Source organism: Poecile atricapillus, chromosome 2 (genome assembly GCF_030490865.1).
Source record: "Poecile atricapillus isolate bPoeAtr1 chromosome 2, bPoeAtr1.hap1, whole genome shotgun sequence".
Classification (NCBI taxonomy): Eukaryota; Metazoa; Chordata; class Aves; order Passeriformes; family Paridae; genus Poecile; species Poecile atricapillus.
In genome coordinates this window covers 112,935,870-112,958,728 of record NC_081250.1, presented here as the reverse complement: position 1 = coordinate 112,958,728, position 22,859 = coordinate 112,935,870, and the positions used below count along the sequence as shown (strand labels likewise).

The 22,859-nt window shown below is 39.2% G+C and overlaps 1 protein-coding gene across 1 annotated transcript in view; it reads right to left on the bottom strand.

Moving 5' to 3' along the window:
- Window positions 1-8,774, bottom strand: part of SNTG1 (syntrophin gamma 1) — a 322,766-nt gene extending 313,992 nt beyond the window's left edge. The window contains exon 1 of the mRNA XM_058832034.1: window positions 8,509-8,774. The gene's annotated coding sequence lies outside the window, so the exon portion shown is untranslated. The remainder of the gene's footprint in view (window positions 1-8,508) is intronic.
- Window positions 8,775-22,859: the final 14,085 nt, after the last annotated feature.

The following is a 22,859-nucleotide window of genomic DNA, read 5'->3' as shown; positions in this document are numbered from 1 at the left end:
GAGGTGTGCTTTTTAAAGATGAAGGACTAGCTTTTCCCACAATAGCATCTCCAGCTACTTACACAGCATAAACTTGCAGAAAGTGACATTTAGCCGTAATTGCAGAACTTCAAAGCACTTCATGGGTTTTGCAAGCTCTTGAGCAGAGGTTTTTTCAGCATTTTAAATGCCTCCAGAGAGACATATTTTAAGTAGGAAGATATAAGATACTTCTTGCTATCCAGAAAAGACAATTCTATCGCCATAAAATGAGGAATGTAAGTTAAGGTGGTTCATTGCTTTTGAACTCAAGTAATATTGACACTTGATCCATGAAAGCAGCCTCCTTCTTATCTACTTTCTCTGAAGCAGAATTAGTATTTAGAAGTCACATAATCTTATTTTTATATTTTTAGAGTTGCCCTAGAGGTGCTTCCAGCTGTTTTTTCCAGATCTACCTGCTGGAAAGTAAGGTGCCCAGACAACTTTCATAAAGATACTAGATACTAGAATGAAATGAGGTTCATAACTTCACGTATTTTCCATTGACTTCTGAACACTATAGAGTCTATTTTAAAAACTGGCATGTACAGGAAGCCAAATTTATGGCAGAATTCATCTTAAGACAGAGGTACATACATTTTCATGTATTTCAGGGCAAAAAGAATGAGAAACCCTGAGAAATCCTGAGGCATCCATGATACCACTTTTGCATCTCTCCTGACATGAGGCAACACAAGAACCTCAATGATTTCCTTGTTGATTCTTGTGCACTTTGAGGCCAACCTCAGATAGCCAAAAAAAACAGAGCTTCTCAAGTACATCCAGAGAGGCACCTGCAGAAGGAAGCAGTCCATCTAGGGATGCAACTGAATTCTTGTACATGAGTTCCTGTATTAAATGTGGGGAATTCACAGAACTTTTGGAGAGCAATGACACAAATACAGCCTTACCCAGACATTTCTCATATGGAAAGGGAATACTTTTCTGGCAGAACTCTTCACAACTCTTCTGCTGGTATTTCAAGGATGCAATTCTGAGGATAACTGAACAATTGCAGTCTTGTAAATCACCTCTTTCCTCTCAAAAACAGAGACAGAAGCTCTCTCATCAAATATCTTGCTTCTGTCCTTCTTGCAGTACTCTCTGTGCTTTCTCTAGAAATGCAACTATTCACCTTTTCCTCTTTTCAAGGGTCATATATATCCTCTTTCTATCACAGCATAAAGAATGAAAAAGCAAGCCCACTACATTTTACTGCCTTCTTTCATGCAGTCTGGCTAGACCTTTATGACCCCAGCTACTTGTGATCTCAGGCTTACAGTTCCACAGCCATCAAAAACCTGTAGAGAAGGCATACAGATGTGTATACACATAGTGGTCAGTACTATCATGCAGTAACTAGCAGAGGAAATGTTATGTCTTTCAAAACTCCTTAGACTAAAAGGAAGATGATGGATAATGTTCTTGTAATTTTCCAAAAGGGAACTGATGCCCAAATATTTTATTTTTCACTTCCCAAAATGTTGAGGGCTTTTTCTGCAAAAATAACTTTTGCTGCAGTTAGACAAATACAGCTAATATATAATAGTAAAAAGTTAACAGTGAAACAAAACATCAAGTCTCATTTCAAAGAGCAAAAGTCATGGACTCAGTGCTGTAAACACAGGGTTTATAAAGAATTATATATTAATCTCAATAAAGAGTTGTACACAAATACACGAAAGCACAGCACAAAAAACTACAGAATCTTAGATCTGAGAAAACAATCAACTGGGCATAAGATGTATCACACGAGAGAATAATGCTTGAGATTAACTTTTGGATTTTCATTTCAGATAGAAGTATTGTAGCATCATAAAGAGGTTAAAAAAAGGCAGCAAGATGTACACGAAAGGGTAGGAGCATAATGAGAAATATCAAATCACTGTTAACAATGGATGCCTACATTAATCAAAGCATGCAATGAATACTCTACTCCACCTATCAAAAATCTGAAGGTTTAGAATTTTTCTAAATTAACAAGAAAACTTTACAAAAATAAATAGCATTAAAAGGATGGAGAATAATACAATGTATAATCACTGATCAGTAAGATCAGCTCTCCCTTTGGGGGTTAAATAAGTTATTTAATGTAGTGAAAAGGAAAGCTGATGAATAACACAGATTAATAAACTGAAATCTAAGCAATTTTAATTAAGACACCCCAAGGAACCAGCCCAGCCAACATCACAACTACATAAGACAATAAGTTGTGAAAAGGAGCATATGATGAACCATTACTACAAATGCTTAAGAATTAACTAGCTGAAAGACTAATGACACAGTGTAGAAAGAAATTATCTCCTCGTGCATTCAATTATCCAGGAAGGTCCTTTCTTATCTCAGTGAGCTTAGATAAAATGAGAGGTGATCATCATCAGATGCCGTCATGATTTCTACACACTTTGCTTGGAAATGCCTCTAGCACAGTTGCAGTATGCTTCCTCCAATAAAACTCCTTCACAAATGTCACTGTATTTTTCAGAGAAGTTGCTCCAGCTGAAAAAGCAGCAGAGTAGCTATTTTTTGCATTTAGTTTAATGGAGTTGTTTAGTTTAGGGATAAGGAATCCTGTCAGGAACTGCACCCCTGGAAGGGCCCTATCCTGCCCTATTCTTAATGTGTCAACTACACCTGCTCCTTGGCACTGTAAACCAAATTTGCTCTTGAATTCATTTCTCCAGCTGACTTTGAAAAGACTACTTCTGTGTTTTACCTTTTTATCTTTTACATTTTACCTTTACATTCTGCGTCATAAAGCTGTTGCATAAAAAAGTAAAACACATAACTCACAGAATGAGAATGAAGGCACTCCAGACATTAAAACCTGTAGAGACACAGATCTCACGCTGACTTTTACTCAAAACCCATCTTCAGTGAGGATCTCCACACGTGCATCAGTGCGTGTTTTGAAAACAACTGCATTGCACTGACAAAACTCTTACACTTCACCTAAATGTTTGCCATTTAATCACTAATTAAATGGTCCTGAGGAGAACTGTTTGTGCATTCTGCTGCATTCAGGGACATACAGCTGCAATACCAACTGGTAATGGATACAGGCAGACAGCTGTGAGTGATGAAACCTAGAGCAGCAAGACAACTGTAGAGCTGATGATTTTCCCCTCCTTCACTTGAAAAAAGTCTGATTAGCATAGATTAGTTCCCAAACCCTGTTTATAACACATATAAAATGATAGGAGGCAGAGCAAAGCTCTTTCAAGCATAATTCTAATGACTCTACTTACTTAGGGGTCAAAAGCAAGTCAAAGAAAATCAATGTCCATTTGTGTTGTTGAAGCTGAAGCATACAGTTCATTATTCAGAACTGTTAAAAGAGTCAATCAAAACATTTTGGCATATAGAGAAACTAGAAAAAGCTAGCTCGCATAATTATGAATGAAGATATATTTAGCATAGCAAATGCAAAACAGCAAATCATTTTAGAAACAATTCTGTAATTAAGAATCAGTGCTTTATATTAAGGCAAATATTACCAGTTACATTAAGTATGAATATCAAAATTTAAAGAGATTTTTAAATATTCTCAAATTCTTAGCATTATACCTGTTGAAATCAATGACATTTTTACATTAAATTCAATAAAAACAGCAAAATAGTCTTTACACCAAGAAAGAATCAGAGGATATGATTACTATCACTCATGATGGCCTGTCATTTGTACAAGACGATGAAATTCCATTTAGTTTTTGACAGAGAGCAGAAGAAATATGAATGTCATAAATAACACTCCCATTCTCACTTCTTTATGGTTAGCTGTTTTTTAAATAAATTTAATACAAAAGTGAAGGGGAAAAGGCATGTGTTTGGTTTTACTCAAACTGCTTTAATTCAAACTTAAATCTGAGTCTATTTGAATAATTTGACCAAAAGCAATATAAAATTTACTTAAGATATACCATTTCTAACATCTTCAACATGAAACCAAGTACACATTGAGAATGAACAAAAAATAACATAAAGCCAAAATTTAGAATAATCTGATGAAAAAATTGTTCCTCATCTGGTGTTATCTCAGAAGCTCCAAGCAAAGAGGACTTCAGAAGTGCTTGATGTTTATCAGCTTTAAAAGCATGCTTCTGAACCAAAATCTCAACCAACCAATGAATGAACACCCAATTCTAAGAGCCAGGAACAAACTTCATAGAGAAAAAAATTTAAAATTCATCCCTGTTCCAGATGAAAACCACCTGTGGAATTGAGCAATCAATCAATTGCACCCACAGCACCCTGAAGCCATGTTCTTTCACAGACACAGTATCCATGCCAGTACTAAAGCAGTAAAGCATCAGTGCCTTCACATCAACCACGTCTTACACAGGGATTTCAGTGGCTGTTGAAAAGCACCTTGTGTGCATCAGTGTGGGACTTTCATCCTACTCCAAGTTTTATTCCACACTGGGAACATCCACTGCCACCCTCTGTGCTCAGTTCCTGGCATGGGGGCCCTCCTGCTTTTCACAGTGGAACACACAGCACAGCTTTCACAAACCAACCATTCCTTGTCTCCAAAGTGCCTGAGTGGTACAGAAAACTGTGTCCAGCCGTATCATTTATCCATGTTCTGGCCTCGTGCAAAACTTAATCCCATTTTATAGATTATTTATTTATTTATTTATGGTAAATAAATAAATTACATATATTTATATATGTCAGTCAAAACTATTGCTACTCTCACATAAGTATCACAGTGACAACTTTTATGGTTTTGCCCAACATTACCAAAAATAAACCAGAGAATAGATCATAAAATTAATCTCATCCCAAACACTCTTCTTGATTAGTTTTCCTCTACTCATTACTTTAATAAATTGAAGTGAGCAAGTCCCCAGGAAACAACGCAGCCCTTGGCTGCTGCATCACCAGATTCATCACACAACAGAGTGTTCCACCTCTTTTGGCCAATTTGAGCTAATTACTGAAGATAAGGCTTAGATTCCCAGATGACAGTGACAGCCACAACTGAATTGTGCAGTGGAAAAAAGCTTTGTTTCCATATCACACAGCTCTTCTTCTTCGTAAGTGGTAGACACATCACTTACTAAATCTCTCAAGATGAATAATAATTTCCTCCTTGGATAATTAAATATATGTGTGAATTTCCCTGGATGTGTCTCCATTGCATTCCCTGGTGTTGATTATAGCTGTATCTTTGAGACATGACCTGTTTAGAGTTCTGGGTTTTTGGGGCTTTTTTTAATGTATGCTTTCTCTCTTTCCTTTGATCTGCAACAGGAATGCAGAAAATCCAGGCTGGCCACAACAACAATAAGGCTTTCTGACTCTTCCATTATGGCAGATGAAACTCTGAGCAAATACAGAAGTTTGTGTAATCATGCTGAGCCAGTGTCACAGCATACTGCCAGAGGTACGTGTTGATGTAGCAGAGTCACGTTAGGATTCAACCCAACCACATTCTGATTCTCTGTGGAAACATGAACTGAAAGCACAGCCATCTGAAGGGCCAAGAAACATGACACACTAAATGTGCGACCTGGTGATGACTACCAGACTTGGTGATGACTACCAGAAAGAAATATTGACAGCTCAGGCACAAGGACGCAAGAATGAAGAAATGGTACTTGAGCATTTCAGAGGGAAGAACTGAGAGCAGACTACAGCTCTTGTTTGTATGTCTTAATATTCAATCTAAAGTGAATAAATAGAAATTACACACTCAACTGGGCTGGGCTGACTAGAAAAATCACATTTAATTGTTGGTGGTTTTTAATTTTGCTTTCTGCCAGTTCATGGAAGCTATGCCCAAAAAGCATGACTGAGCAGACATGAAAAAATTAGGAAAAAAAAAATTAACTTCTGAGCATGCCCTGAAATTTCTGAATCAAGGTCAATAATCTTCTCTAGTAAACAAATTTACATAGAATTAATAAAAAAATGCATAATATAAAGTTGAATATAGTGTATTTCGGAAATCTTCAATTCAAATGATATAACCCAAGTCAGATACAGAACATTAAATAATATTCTAGAATTCCCTTTCAGTGAAGTGTGTGATGGCCACTCCTGAATTTTTAAAATTAAGAACTATAAAATTGTATATACATTGTAAAATAAAGTATCAATATGCAGGAAGGCTTTCTGACAAGTACCGAGTAAAAGATAAAATGTGTGAAGGTAAAGGAGGTTGATTAATATCTTAAAAGTGGATGTTTTTAATGGTGTCTTTAAAGACCTCAAGTCTTACCTTTCCCTTTCTTTCTGAGTTTCGAAGAAAAAGCAACATTTCTTTTTTTTCTCAGACCTTGTGAAAACTCAGTTCTTTAGTCATGTAAAAGAAGGAAAATCTGACTGTAAGTAAAAGTATAGAGCACCAGGTTCTTTAATTCAGTGATGGGGACCTTCATCAGGTTATCTCATAGCTATGGCACAAGACACTGCAAAAGCCAAATGATAAATCGTTAAATTATGTTTTCTTCCTCTCCAGGCAATGAGTATAGTATTTGATTAGTTTTAAGGGCTAAAAAGAAAGGAGTCTGCAATATGTATCAAAAGTGACAAAAGTAATGCAATTTTTAAACCCCATTTATTCATATAATCAGGCATAAGTACTTATGCTAATTGTGGGAACCTCGAATGTAATACATAGCCCAAATGAATTCCAGATCAGTGCATGCTTCAGTGTTTCATGCTCTCCCTTGCACATGCCTAGTGAAAGCCTGCCACTCTGCAACAGAGGAAGGAATTACTACAATAGAACCATAGGCAGACTTTGCCAAAAACTATACTTTTTTCAATGAGGCAGAATAAGTGTTGTATGAGGCAGCTGTATGTTTTAAGTAATGGATAGGTTTGCATCCCACTGTCTAGCAGTAGTTATTCTAATTGTGTTTCACAGCATCATCAGAGAGACAGAAATATGAACAAGCCATGAGAACATTCTCCATAAACTGCACTGAAACAAATTACACTCCCTTCAGCCAGTTTACCTTCCACCATTATGGGAAAAGATTAGTTTATATTTCAGCTATAAACTTGAGTCAGTTACATGTTCACCATACTGACATCCCAACATCTTTTAATCTTATCATGTCAATCTTGCATCTACGTAAAAATGTGTACTTCGGTGCATAAGAAAGATCTCTTGCTGCTTAAAACTCAAACTGCATTAACCTGGGAAGCCCTGAGATTGCCACACACGCCCACACATTCCTTTCAGTACAGGTCTCACTGATTAGAAAATCAAATATCCAAAACTCAGCAGACATTTCACACACAGTGGCATTTCTGCAGAAACATAAGTTTCCAACACTGCAACTTTTACTTTCATCACTATTAGCAAGTTATTTTTCCAAGTTATTTTTCCAAGTTATTTCCTACACACATACCATGCCCAGTGCCCCTGCTGAAGCTGCCACCTAAAATTGACTGAGCTCCTAGCGAAACATCAGAGCTTTGCTGTAAATCTATGTAAATACTTTTATTCTATGCTGCTTTCACATTAGAATACAACATGCATCAAGGTCACTGTAACAGATTGCAGTTTTCAGGCTCATAGAGAAGACATTGAGGAAATCAGTAAGAGCAAACTTAATTAAACAGTGTCTAAAGTTCTGCCTTCTCCCAAACCTGCCCAGAATTCACATCTCTATTCCCTGCATTTCAGAGTCAGGTCTTTTCACAGGTACGGGAAGGGAGGCAGCTTAGCTTAAACGCTATCACTGCTGAAAGGTGAAGAGAACTCGTTCTTTGCAGTGTGACAGGTCTGCTCTGAGCTCTCCGAGTTTTCAGCTAGAGATTACGGCCCCATGGGCCTCTTCCTTTGAAGTGGAGTTACTCTGAGAGCAGAATTAGTCCCCTGCCTGCAACCTGTCCTCTATACACTGAAATAAATTACAGTCAACTTTTCGTTTCATTGCCACGTCAAGTACAGCAATAAATATCCACAGGCTTAAAAGCAAACAAACAAGGCTGAACAAACCATAACCTCACAGCAAGAGCATCTCAAATAAAAACACTAGGCAGGGCACAAGAAAGTTATGGGCATAAAAATCAAAACTCTGGGTTCACTATCTGAAGCCGTAAGTGCGTATGAAAGGCTAACACGCACCTTGCCTCTCTCTCCCACAAGAAGCACCGATGGAAAGAAATTAAGGGACTCCTGTAATTTAGTACGAACTCAGCAAAGAGAAGGCATTTTACATCATGAGATGCCTGTAAGAAGGCACTATCTCTTACAGTTGCAGAAGTGGGAACACAGAGCTTCCTTCCCGACTATGCACCGGAGCACCGCACCAGCGGGATGCCCGCGGCGGACACCGGCGGAGTTGGAGCGGGGCTCCCCTGCAATCCCGGCCGCCAATCCCCCGCACCTCAACCCCCGAGAACTGCTGCTGGCGCCGCCGACCATCCTGCCTCCGAACTGGGAGCAAGCGACCAGCAGCTGCAAAAAAAAAAAAAAGTCACTGGAGACGAAGGGAACGCAGCGAAAAGGAAGCAAGCGCTTACTTGCCTATACAGCACCGCCGGACGACCTCCTCGCAGCCGTGAAGCGCTGTGCCGCTCGTCCTCCTCCCACCGCTCCGTGCTAGTTCCAAAATAATTCCTCCGGGCGCCGGCACATCCCCGGGCTCAGCGGAGGAGCGCAGGGAGCCCGGCCGCCTCGCCCCCCCGCCCGGTGCCCATGGTGTCAGCCACAGCCCCGGCAACTCGCGCTCCTTCCCGCCGGCGCTACCTCGGGGCGAGCCGCCGGCTAACACGGCATCGCACCCCGGCCGCCGCCGCCGCCGGCTCGAACTCCGCCGCCGCGCTGAGGGGGAGCGTGGGGCTCCCCGCGCCCTTCCCGGAGACGGAGCGGGGGCGCCGGGCGGGGGCGTGCGGGGAGCAGCGCCGCCCCTCCGCGGCGGCGAGCGGCCAGGCGAGGCGCGGCGAGGCGAGGGGAGGCGAGGCGGCGCGGCGCCGCCACCGCGGCCGCAGCCAGGCGCGGCGATGCCGGCCCCGCCCGGGACCCCCGCCCGCCCCTCCGCCGCTCCCGGGGCGCTCCGTAACGCCGCCCCGCTGCCGGCGCCAGCAGATCCGGTGACGCGCAGCCCTCCCCCGGGCCGGCCCCCGTGCCGGAGAGGGGCGAGCGGGCGGCGAGGCGGGAGCCGCTTCCCACGGGCAGCGGGAGCTGGGACCGCCGGGTGAGCGCGACCCCCGGGAACGCAGGGACGGCCGGACCGCCCGGGGAAGGCGGTCATTCCGCGGGCCGCGGGAGAGCCCGCTCGCCCAGAGCCCGCGGAGCCCTCACCGGTCCTAGGGAGCTGCGGCTGCCCGCTCACCCCGTGCCCGGCAGGAAAGTTATCCGCCCCCCTTCTGCCTCACTGAGCCTCCGCTTTTACTCAGCTGCCCGGGCTGCCCTTTCTTCCAGCTGTGTGACTGGGTTTCGGCTGGCAGCTCGCCAGAGGGAACGTACATCGACCCCCCCCCCCCCCATATTGGGAAGAAATTTGGTGCTGGTTGTATCACTTTGCCTGGCTGGCTTGTCGCGGCAGCTTGCCTTCTCCCCGCCCCGTCTCCCAGCCTCTAACCCAGAGCAGCGCTCTGCGGCGCCCACTGCCACCTGCGCACGGCCAGCGCCGCTTTTTCGGGCTGCCTCGGACAAGGGGAGAGCCCAAAGGGAGCGAATGGAGTGAGGGACAAGCTGCCCTGTGCCTCCCGAAAGCCCAGCGTGATCCTCGCCCTCCTGTGTCCGCACGCTGGTGCTTCCAGCAGCGCACATAGCGCCGTGCCGGCGATCGCCCGCAGGCATGGCTCTTCCCGTCGGACAGCGCTGCAACGCCACGCTCTAACGCAGCTATCAGTCACTTACACAGGCACACCCATATATATATATAAAACACATGTATATGTATGGACATGTATGAACACACCCCCATACGCACAGGCGGCCGCCGCAGGGAAGCGGCATCTCCCCGCGGACGGGGCCGCCAGAAGTCGACCTGCCACGGCGAAGGCAGGAGGAGAATTAACACAGCAGGAAAAAGCATTAGGAGAGAGCCCGAGGGGAGCCGCCGCCGGAGCCGCCCCTCGGCAGCGGGCTCCCCGCGGCGGTGCCGGCAGCCGGGCTCGCCGCCCGCCGGCGCTGCGGAGAGCTGAGGACAGGGAATCCCGCGGAGCTTCTGCGCCTCCTCGGTGTGGGGGAGAGCCCGGCCGTCGCGGGGCTTTTACTAAATCCGGAGTGAGGGGAGCAGCTATGGTGTCACCCGCATCCTCTGGGGCCCTTTCCAGTTCTTGGAAGCAGAGTTTCTCTGCAGTTAGGCTGAGGATGTCAGGGAGGGTGGTGGCAATTAAAAGTCCGCTAAAAAGAGATTGAGCTTTGCTTTTCTGTAGCTCCTCCGATAGCCTTTTTCCCTTCAACTTCTTTAGGCTTCTTATTATGAAAAGTGGTTTTCACGGGCATCTTACAATTAAGGACTTTTATTCAACCAAGCCGGCACATACAAAAATGCTTCTGTGCCTTATGCGCTCCTTTTATAAATATTACCTTGAATAATGTGCAGTGAGCTATTGATGGGGGAAAAGATTTAAAATGACAGCTTCACGCAAGCTAAATGCAAAGCTAAGAGAGTTGCTCTGAAGAATGAAGCTGTTGGGTTGATAAACGCATTAGAAAATGCAGTGATAAGTTTCATGCCTAATTGAACAGATTTGTACTTCAGTTCTCATCTTGAGATACAGATCTTTATCTTTCCTTGTTTCTTGGTATTGAATTGATGTCAGAGTTCTTAATAGCTACAAACTAACCAAGCTATTTGTCCTGTTGTGGTTCTATTGAAAGATTGAGTAAGTTGAACTGATGGTTCTCCTGGCAAGACTGAAAAAGTAGATTATTAAAACTATACATATATGAGGGCTGGGATGATTGAAATACATGTCTGAGAATTGAAATGAGTGAAATGTAATGAACCAAAAATTAATCAAAGACAGAAGTGGAACTGTAACCCTCTTTGTTCATGCCCCGCTGAGAAACTCAGCACCCAAGAGAGAAGTTTTTAAACAAAGTGGAAACAAATAATATTTTATAATCTTTTAATTATTTTGTCTAGAGTCAGTCCCACACTCAAATTTCAACAGGGAAAACTTTCTCAGTTTTCACTGTCAAGGTCACCTATGGATTAATCGGTACATATCGTGTTTCCCCATGTGTAAGAAGATCTGTCATCTTTCATGGAGACCTCCAGTTTCATTCTTTGTGTGATGATAAAGAATGGATAGCTCAAGCAAGAAAGAAAGTTTCGTTTCACAAAAGGAAGCAGTTATATTTTAATGCAATATCTTTCAAACTATTCCTACACGTATTAAAATACTTGTATGCTGTAAGTTTCATTACCACTAAGAATATGCTGAAGTCTACCAAACCAGGTGAAAAAAGTGTACAGTGTTTTTTATAATTATCAAACACATTGTGTAAAATAAGCGTGTGTTCCAGTTTTACACACAATTAGAAGGTTACATTTGTGTTGTATTTTTGCTTCAGGCAGCAAAAACACAACATAAAATTTTTACATATACAGAAATTAGATGTCAGATAAGCTTAAGATGTAGTCAACAATGTGAAGCAACATTTATAGTCAGAGCGGGTGAGCCAAAATTGTTTTTGGGTAGTATGGAGAATTAAGAAATTTCACAGAAGAAGCTGATGGTAGATTGGCTTCTGTTTTAGATTCTTCAGCTTCAGCAGACTGACACCACTCAAGTCACCAAGGATAGCATGACAAAGGAGGAACAGCATTAAAAAGGGAAGAAATAGAGGCAAAGCATGAAGATAAATTGTCATTGTTTAAAAATTGTGAGAATGAAAGGAAGAATTTTACTCACCAAAGAAGTGACACCCTTGTAAAGTAAAACTGTATTGACTACCTATCCACAGGAGATCATTTGTCTTCTCTTTGTAAAATTACTACAGCATCCAATTTTTTTTTTTTTTCTTCTGAAAGTATAGCTCACTTTTATTATGGGCAGGGATTCTGACATTTGGCAGTCAAACACTTGTGCATATGTCTGTCACACATAAGCCCCATTCTGCAAGTGCTGGGAAATAAAGATAGGAGAACTCAGCCTTTGTAAAAGTGCACAGGAAAAGAAACTACCAGGTGTAGTGGGCAAGTAACATGAATATATAAGAAAGATTTTAAGATGCTTTGGGAAATAGAGAGTGTTTTTTGTCCAACATCACTGCAACATTAGATTTTCCATTCCCGTTGCAGGTCCTACCACCTCTGGGAACACATCATGGCTGATGGGCTATCAATTGATTCTGTGAGAGTAGAATTAATCTATTTTCAATATCCACTTTTGGAAAAGACAGCAGTCAGAGTAGTAAATGTAACACCATCAAGGACAGGTGTCACACTTCATAGAAAGTAGATCACAGGATCATCTGTAAGCACCTTGCTACTTCCTATATCAGGGTGCAAAAGAGGAACGCATTCCTAATTTCTGATGATATTGTTTTGTTTTTCATTTCCATTCACAGACTGATAATAATCCACAAAACTATGTAAAAAAAAGTCTATGAACATATTCCCTCCTTTTTTCCAAACAATTAATCTAAACTAAGCTTCACAAAAATACTCCATTTAGCGGTTTCTGGCACCCTTATATAAAATAATGTGTCATTTGTCACCATGGCTTGTAATCTGAAAATATGACTGGGGAAATGATGGAAACCAAAATAGCCTTTTTCAGTCTGTAGGTGGCAAAAAAATTCTGCAGCTATATTCCATAATATTCCTTGCTGTCATGATTTTTTTCTCAAGAGCTCTTCTCAATCCACTTTAAACTTCACTGACATGGGCCCAAAGAGAGACATGGGGGTTTGTTCAGATTGTAACCAAATACAGTTATACATTAAAATCTCTCTTTTTACATGTAAACAGGATATTAGCAATTCCATAAATTCCATACGACTTTTTACTTTGAAATTCTGAGCTTTTCAAATCACCTCAAGGCTTGGAGAATTTAAACCCATGTACATTGAAATCTAACAGCAGAAAATCTCAAGCGAAACCGGGAAATTCATAGTCTTTATATCATTCATTAATCCTAAATTTTACACTCAGCCTGTATATCATGTTCAGTACTGTTATTATTTATAGTAGTCTAAAAATGGCTTGCATCTCATTAATGGGTATTTTTAACTAGGGGAGAATTTGGATAAATTTTTAACAAAGTATTGTAACTACTCTCAAGGAAATTATCAGCATTAATCTGCCTTATTAATTAATTTTTTAGAATCAACTATCACAAATTAAAAGAGACAAGTAACAAATCATAGGCCATAAATAGTAGGAGCTAAGAAAATTATCAGTTGTCTTTTTCTGTTTTATTTTCAACCAAGAAAAAGTATCTTTTCATTCTCACATTTATCCTATTTCTTCACCAAAAGGAGATAAAATTCTCCTATGTGCATTTAAAAATCAACTGTGCACATTGCAAAGTTTGAAAATGGTGTTTTGGGGTTTTTTTTTTCCATTTTGAATAAAAATAACTCATAAAAATATAATTTGAAAATAGCTAACATACATTCTGTAGGATTTATAAGTCTCCATAAGGAAACTAAAATATAAAATATTACTAAGGATGGGAAAGAATTTATTTCTCTTATCTTCACAATTTTTGAAATGTGAGTTAAAAGGTGAGACAGCGTAATTCAAATCTGGGATGTGGTCTTCAGATAATTTAATTGTTTAAAATAGTTTGAAATATATGTGGGTGCAGCTATAGTTTATAAAAAAGATTGGTATGTTCCTGGCATTAAAGATCATTTGTATATACTTCAGGCAATTTTTGTGGATGGAAGTCTCAGCTCCAGAGTTGAATCCACTTTGCAAAGTGTGGCTTAAGTACACAATTTCTCCCTTTACAGATAATCCCTTGCAGATGGGTATTAGGACTTGGTCTGCCCAGCATCTCCAGCCTGGCCCAGGGGTGTGCCTGTGGGAGGATGAAGAGAGCAAGGACTATTTAATCAGTAAATGCTTTCAAATGGCTCAGGTTTTTTTCACGTTCATTCGTAGCTCCCAAGGAGAAGAGATAAAAAGAAGCTGCTTCCACGGCTGCCAAAGAAGTGGAGGGGTGGTTCTGCCTATGGATGAATGAGGCAAGCCTTCACACTCTGGAGCTACCACAACATCCCTCCAAACCTTCAATAAAAAGGACAGCTGCTTCAGCTCAGATTTTTCTCCTCAGTTCCACAGCAGCAGTGTGGTGCTCTGTGAATGAATTCAGTGTTTGCTGTAAGTGCAAGAAATGGTATCCGTAGTGCAGAGAAGGGGGATGTAGGTGTCTCTTGGTGCGGGGAACGTGTTAGTGTATGTATGCTGAACTGTGCTGATACTCAGTACATATGAAAAAGTAAAAACCTGGCCTATTTGGAATGTCCTGTAAAAGCTAAATGGTTTTCTGTCACAATGCATGAGGGTTGTATGCATGACCTGCACCTAACCCTAGGGAAACCATCTGGGCTCTGTTAGCTGTACCATTTTCTGTTGTTTCTTGCAGAAACTGACTCCAGGTCAGAGCTGTGTGACTTCACTGCCAGATCCTTTGCTGCTGAATAAATAGGAATTGCTTTTCCATCAGTCTTGAAATTTTGGGGGTTTTCCTGCCTCTCCCAGACATGGATTAACAGCTCAACAGCTGTGAAATAGTTCCCAACATCACTGTGTGCTTCTCCCACCACTCTTGATGCCATCTGCTGAACACAGACGTGATTCTTACTCACACAGCTCCCAATAGTCCAGTCTTGTAGAGCTCTGTGATGCTGGTCTTTGCTCAGCCCTCATCTCATATTGCACAGCCTTTTATTCTCAGCATAGCCTGTCCCTGCCTTTAGGCCATCTTGGCTTAGCTGTCTGTCAAAAAGGACACTGCTGCCTGCGTATTTTTCCATGTTTTCCAGCGACCAAAATGGAGATAAAGGACAATAGAAGAAGTGTGATTAAAAGCATACTTTTGGTTTGGTTGTTGTTTTTCTTTTTAAGCAATCTACTTCTAGTCACAGTAAACTAATGTCAACTTCAGTGTTAGACAAATTATGTAACTAGCAGAGCTTTATATGAGTCCTATATCCATTCCTTGGAAGAAGCACACTTGGGGACTCCTCTGTCTTGATGTGCTGCTCCAGAATTGAAGCTGGGGGATTTGTAGGAGATGCATTGCAGGACACCTTCCTGCAGGATGTCAGGGTGCTGAAACCCTCGGTGGTCCCTGGGGACCATGCTGGTATAGTGACAAAGTCAGTTGCGAAGTCAGTCTGGGAAAAAAGACTCACAGATCAGGAGAGAGTGCCCTCAGGGTGCTTGTGAATGATTCAAACAGAAAATACAGTTCACATGTACTGCACCTCTTTACTTCTGAAGTAAATCTACTCCCGGACATCCTTTTCATGAAGGTTTTCTGTTCTGTAGATGTGTGTGCCAGATTATCTCTCATTACAAAAACATGAAGGCACCAAGCTGAAGCTTCAGTTCTGATACAGCATTTCCCAAGAGCTGTTGATTCCAAGGCAAAGCAAGCCATTATGCAATTCCAGCACTGTTTTGCTCACAGGAAAAACTACCCACAGCTTCTCATTCAGAAGTTATGATCAGGATTTTTTTTTAAATTAGTATAAGAAATGCACAGAATTTTTCTAATTTTTATACAGGGAAGAACATTTTGTCATGGTACCTTTGAAGTGTTCCTACTGAGAGGCATTCAGAAGCACTGAAACCTAGGAATGAATTTGGATTATCTACATCTACTTCTATTTTATGATAATAATCTGTCTTCCAAGTGTTATCTCTCTGTAAGTATTATATATTTTTAATATTTTTTTTTTGCACAAATATAATAAAGGATGTAATAAATGTCTTTTTTTTTTTTCAAGTTATAGGTGAGATCTGCTAAAACTAAGAATGCCATCTGCATCCTCTGAGTCCCATATCAGTGCTCTGGTCTTGCTACTAACATTATCTTCCCCTCTCCAGGAGGAAACTCCCCTGACCCAGGCAATTGCAGGAAAGCCTTTGTCACAATTACAGATGGGAAAGAAACAAAATTAATGTAGTATATACAAATTTAACCAATCATTTTAGCAATTCATTGTAAAAGGAGGAAAAATAAATGCAGAATTACAAAAAAAAAAATACAAAATATATTGCAGAATTATAAAATCTTGATACTGCATTTAATAGCCCATTTTCATAGAAACAACATAAAACCTATTTTCTGTCCTTGATGACATGGAATTTGTTCAGATGATCAACTTCTATCTGAATCTCAATTGCTGACTTTTGCAAATTTTCTGGGTTTGTGCCCAGTAGCTATTCATTAGCTCATAAAGCCATTTTTCTTTCTTCTGCTACAAATGTACGTGAAAAAATAATTTATTTATTCTCTTTTGTACATATTAAATTATTTTATTAGACTATGTTGTCATAAGAGAAGTTGACTGAGAAAAAAACACCTAAGTTTTATTTAAATAAACCAAATTAAATTATTTATTTATTTCAAAAGAGTAAATTTACTGTTAAGGATATTCTGAATCTGTTTCTCCCTTAGTAATACCTATCAAAAATGATCTGGTATTATCTGCAGATGTGATGAAAATAGCCATAATTTAATATGTACTCAAATATTAATTGCAGCTTGCTCATGATGAAAACAAACCACTTGTCAGTATGTAATAGGTGAACACTGTAGTTTTTATAGGTTAATTAGCCTTCAACATGGGTCTCAGCTTTTAAAAGAAAGAGAAGAGTAGGCATGCATCTCAAAGCATCTTATTTCTCATTGCATATTTTGCTTGGAGACTAAATATAAATGGGTCACAGATCTCTCACAAAGTTATCAAATCCTTAGGAAAACCCATCATGGGTAGGTTTGTATGGCTATGAAATAAATATGAATTCTTGTCTTTTTTTTCAAAGTGGGAGTAGTCAATGAGTTAGATTTTTATGCTTATTGTGAATGCTTTCTTCACTATTGTGAATGCTTTAAAGAAGTGTTAACTCTATCTTTTACTTAATTTTAAAGGAAAAGATTCAGTTAACATTTGGGGTTAACATTTGTTTCCCATTTTTGACTAATAACTTGTAAAAGAAACAAAAGTAAAACCAGAGAATTTGCATGAACTTTGATAAAAAGCTAGCAAAGTTTTAACTATATACAATGCATACATTTTAGAAATTAAATATTTTTGGAATTTTTAAGTTATGTAGGCCAAGAAATGGGGAGAAAGTTTGTTTTTATTTGGTAGAAAGTGCTGTGGTGTTGGTAAAATATCTCAAAATTTTCCAGAGAAATAAAAAATTCTGCCTTAACACCTCTCTTAACATTGGTGGAAAAGTTTATAATTTTTTCTTCTTTAATTCAGTATAGTGAATTTTTTTCCTATCAAGACAGAAATGGAAGTATTCTCTATTCTGATGATATCCCTTTCTTTTGATGCTTACTTCAAAACACAATTCTGTTAATCTGGGTTGGTACCACTGTTGCTTTCCACCAAAATGATAAATTTATAAATTTGATAAATGTTATTTTTTGATAAATTGGCTTTTTTGCAACAGAAGCATTACATTGAAACTGGCAAATACCTCCCCCTCAAAAAAAAAACAAAAAAAAAAAAAAAACCCCAAAAAAACCTACTAATTCTTTTTATAGAAAAAATCCATATACCAGTTTATGTACTGCTCATGCAAGGCATTATGACTGATTGACACCTGAAACCAAGATAGTATTGACGGGTGTTAATCTATATCAAAGCTTCTCTGTGCTGTTGTATCAAACTGAAGCCTGGAACAACCTCGTGCAGCAGATCCCATACAGGAGTTGATGTACAGTTGCCAATAGCCAAATAATTTGCTTTCAACACCTGTGCTGATTAGTTTTAGAGGCTTTACATTAGCATGCTGACTCTCTCTCTGCTGTGAGAAAAGATTGTTCACCTGAAGCTATTTCATGGAGAAAGAGACACATTTTGACAGACTGGAATACTGAGGAAAAAAAGGAGTCTAAGCTGAAATATGGCAGTTGTCATTATAAAGCTTATTTGTGATAAAAAGAGAGGGCTTCACATATGTAACCTATTCTTCATGTTGTTTCTGATGCATCAGGTGACAGGCACTGTCTGGTCTTTATGGTTCTCTTGTCTAAATTAAGGATTTTGCTTGTGGCTTCCTTTGGTCATGGAATGGTTTAATGCTCCTGCATCACAGAGGAAAAGCACTTAGGAGATACTCCACAGTCTCTTGTGATTAAGTACCCTATTAAAACTACAACCCAGACATGAAGATCCTGTAGAGAGACTCTGAAGGCTGACATTTGGAGTTAAAAAGTATCTTATAAAACCTCTTACATCTGTCTGGAAAACTCAGATTTATTCACGTTGACTGTCCTGAACTTGATCTTCTAGCCTGAGCAATAATCCAAGATCTTTCATGAAACTGCATTCCCCCAAGCCTCCTTAATATCACTAGCTCTTAGATAATGGGGCTTAAAGTCTTAAGACACCCCAAGATCTTTTAACCCTGAGCTATTTTTCAGGCTTCACTAAGCTGCATGCTGCTCAAATATTAACAGCTCAGATGCTGTGTTTAGGCTGTTTTCTTCCAATATTGTAGTCAGTGAATCTCTCCTGTCCACTGTTGCTCATTCAGAGTCTGAAAACATGAACACTTATTTACATATTCTATCCAGCTGTGTTTAAGTCTCCAAGAAGGAAAGAGTAATAGTACAATATAGAGCTCTTCACAGAACTGGGAATAATTATGGTAATTTTTTAATGGTGGATGGAGAGGGTCATGGGGAGCTTGTGCATGCATGCAACATACACATACAGGTCCCTGTATGTGTATGGGTATTAATCATGGCTCTACTATTCTGAATACAGCAAAATACTGTAGTTGCAAAAGGACTCTGAAGTACTGATTGCTAAATGGTTAGTGTTGTTCTCACCGTCTATAATTCACATGTAAATAATAAATAAAACCATTACTTCTTAAAAGAATTTACACAACATGAAGCATAAATATCCAATGATACCTGAATAAAACATTTCATAAGTGTTTCAATGCTGAAAGCACACACATCAATTATGTAATCTATATATTGTATGTCTATGCACAAATGTCTTCCAAAATATGAAAATTCCACGTAGTGGAAAGCTGGAGATCAGGCTGGAAATGCTGAGAATATGTGGACTTGTGATTTCAAAAGTTGTGTAAAAACAAATAAAAAAAAATCTAGGCTGATAACTCTTACGGGCACACTCTTTACCAACAATGAGCAACAATGAGAGTTGTGCTTGCAGGCTTACAGCAATTCTCAAGACTGATACTTCTCAAGTTATTAGCAGAATCAAAAAAAAAAAAAAAGGAAACAAAATTACTTCTTTTAAAACTTCCAATTACACTTTTTAAAGTATTTCTAACAACTGGTTTGTATTTATAAAATGGCTTTTAAAAGCAATATCTGTTCATCATGAGTGACATTGATGTGGTTCCATATAGGTGTGCCTTAGATGATAATTAATTCTTTGTGATTACAAACTGAATATTCATTTGGAATTGCAACTCAACATTATTTCTGTGAGTTCATAAATTAATCTCACTAAGTTCATCAACTCTGAAAAATTAAAATTGCTACATTTTCTCTTAGTCAGTTCTATGAAAGACTTTTATCAATTAGAAATTTTACTAAAAAAATCATCTTAGAGTTCCCTGTAGTAAAAATAGTACTCTTACAAACAATATGCAATGTGGTTTTTAGTGTTACAGCACTTAAGACTGAGTAAGGAAAAGAAACTTTGTTCCATGAATATTGAGAAATTGCTGCATTAATATTTTTTTGGCATGCTGAAAATTAAGAGGGGAAACTCATATTTACTTCTATGATTTTGATTCAAAGACTACTTGAGTCAATGGAAATTATTCTCCACTTATGCATAATTGCTTAATGGTCTGGATGAAGGAAGTATTGGTTTTCTTATCTATTTAGTTTGAGGATGAAAGACCTGGTCCCTCATTATCAGGAAGAGGGGCTTAACATGAAACCCTCACGATTTCTCTGACTTCCATGCAACAGGCCTCCTGTTTCAAGATCCCATTTTACAGTCAAAATGAACATTTCAAAAGAATTTCAACTAGCAGAAGAATCCACTTTTTATGGAGTGGTTGAAAACAAATCCCCAAACCTCAGAAGCTGCTGTGAAACAGAATTGTTGTCAGCTCTGCTATTACCCACAAAGGGCTTTGAATCAGACCCATTATCCTTTTAATCTCTTTATGTGTTTCCCATGAGCAGAGGACAAAAATGAAAACGGAAAGCTCTGTGCATCAGTGACCTAGATCAGACTGAGTTTGTAGCTAGAACAGTAAAATATCACTGTCCAAGTACTTCTGCCAACAAGTGCTGGGTTACAGGAAAAGGTATAGTACAAAAGGAAGAGGTGTGGAGTAAATTTTCTTTTTCTTATAGTCAAATGAACTTAAAATGTATATAAGATTTTATCTCTATTTAATGGCAAACTGCGAAGATCTGGAAGCACCGCTGCTACCTTCTAGTTCTCAATATTATTTCCTAAAAATTTACTGAAAACACTGTAAACAAAACCAAAATATTAGCCAGCTCTTCCTTGGAACTGCTTCTGAAAGGCATGAGTAACCTTCTCTCAGAAAGGGACAACATTAGTTATCCTCCAGCCAGGCTGGCAGCTGCTATAATCATTCCTGTAATTTAAAGGCCTGGTTTTCTGACTTCTGTGTGGGGAACACTGATAAGTATCTGTGGGTGGGTTACAGACAGAAGTCTAGCAATTTGTAACACTTTTTATTCCTCAAGTTCTGAAAGACATTTTTATGTCTTAGCTATACACGCATACCTAAACTGAGTCACTTGTGTTGGTGAATACAGCTGTTAGATTACCTGTTAGTTTTTGGCACACAAAGGAAAAACTGCAGCAATTCCTTAGGCTTAGATGATGAGATGCTCACTTTGTGAGTTCTGGAAACTATAGTAAGCACCAGTTTTTTATTAATGATGACCACTGTGCATTTATTAATTTGCTATTTGACAGGCACAGGGAAATTAATTCAAACAGCTATAGCAAGAATATATAGCATGAATGCTACTAGCATACTAGCTAGTAACAGTCATAACTGTTTTGTTATTCCATTTCAAAACCTTTAAAACAGTGATAGTACCAATATTCATCCCTTAGATAAAGGAGCTATACATGCAGATTACTCTAAAATCACATTTTAATGTTCTTTTTAATACACTATAAATGATCTGGCCTTTTTTCCTTCTTTCTTCAAAATATTAACAAAATTAAAGTTGTCCTGCTGTTTTGTCTAAAAGAGTAATTTTAATTCAGATGTCAGAAGTGATATCTGTTGTCCAACAAATGAGAGAAAAACCAATATATTCCATGTCTTTTTAGAAATAATTTGAATACCATTGAAGTCTCTGTAGATAAGGATTTTTTGTTTTGCAAAGTACAAAGAGATAATAAAACAAATGATTCAGTATCTCAGTATCTGTAGAAGATGAAATAGGAACAATAAATAAATAATATCACCAGGAGAAAAATGTTGGTTTTTTTTTTGATTATGCATTTTACCAACAGCTTTAAGCAATATGTGTGCTATCAGAACACATTCTTTTTCTAATGAGTAATATTGATGTCTGTCATTATAAAAGCCAGTCAAGTCACAGAGACAGACATGCACATGATTGCAGCTCTATATATAATTTTCATGCACATAGATGCAAAAGAAAAAAATCTATGAATTACACAGTAACCCTACACATGTATAAAACCTTTTTGGTCCTTGAAAAAAGTATTCAACATAATATTATTCTTAGAAGATGTCTGAATTGTCCTGAAGTTTCACTGAGAGAAAATAAGATGAACCAAACCCCCTGACTTTTTCTTTTACTGTCTTTTGGTTTAGCCTCATAAAATGGATGTTGCATTTGCAAGGTTTTACTGGCTCTATTTTTTTTTTAAAGAAAGAAAAATGTCTCTGCAGTAGTGCTGTCAGAGTCCTGTAGCAAGTGCACTTAGGCAATGTCTGAACAGCACAGCTGATGAGCATCTTTGCATGCCTGGAGTCCCAGCCCTCAGACACTGATCACAGATGTGATGCTGCTTCCCCTGGCCTGATCACCCACCCACTCCTTCTTACCCTTGGAGATGAGGACACAGGGGTGTAGGAGAAGGTGGTGTAATTCTGGGTGTGTCTCTGTGCCTCTGATATTATCTGGGGTCCTGCTGAGCCACTCTTGTCCTGCTGTCCATTCTTGGACAATCTCCTTAAGCCCATTGCGGTCACTGGGAATTTTTCAAGCAAACACCTATCTTGAATTCTCCTTATGACAGAAGTCAGACTAGAAGACATAGAAAGGAAATGTTCAACTGAAGACAAGTGGACTTACTTTAAACCACACATACTCAAATGGCCTTAGATTCCAAGAATTATCAGAGTGGTTTAAGACAAAGAATCTGTATTTGTTATGCCATATATATTAAATTTTATATTATTTTAGTAGCTCTTTTGATTTTGATAATTTACAACAAGCTAAAGCTTGGACTTGGGAAAAATGCTACACAGAAACTTGGAATATATAAGTCATACTGAAAAAAAACATTTAAGATTCATCAGATTACAAATTTCAAATGGAAGTCTGTTCATTAAAATGTTCTTAGTAACACAATGTTAATTTTCATACAATAGAGAAGGTTGTAGAATCATTGCTGAATGACAATTAGTAATTGATCTAGTTTCAAATCCCAGTGGTGCTCAGAATAGTCTGTAATGTTGCTTAATCTG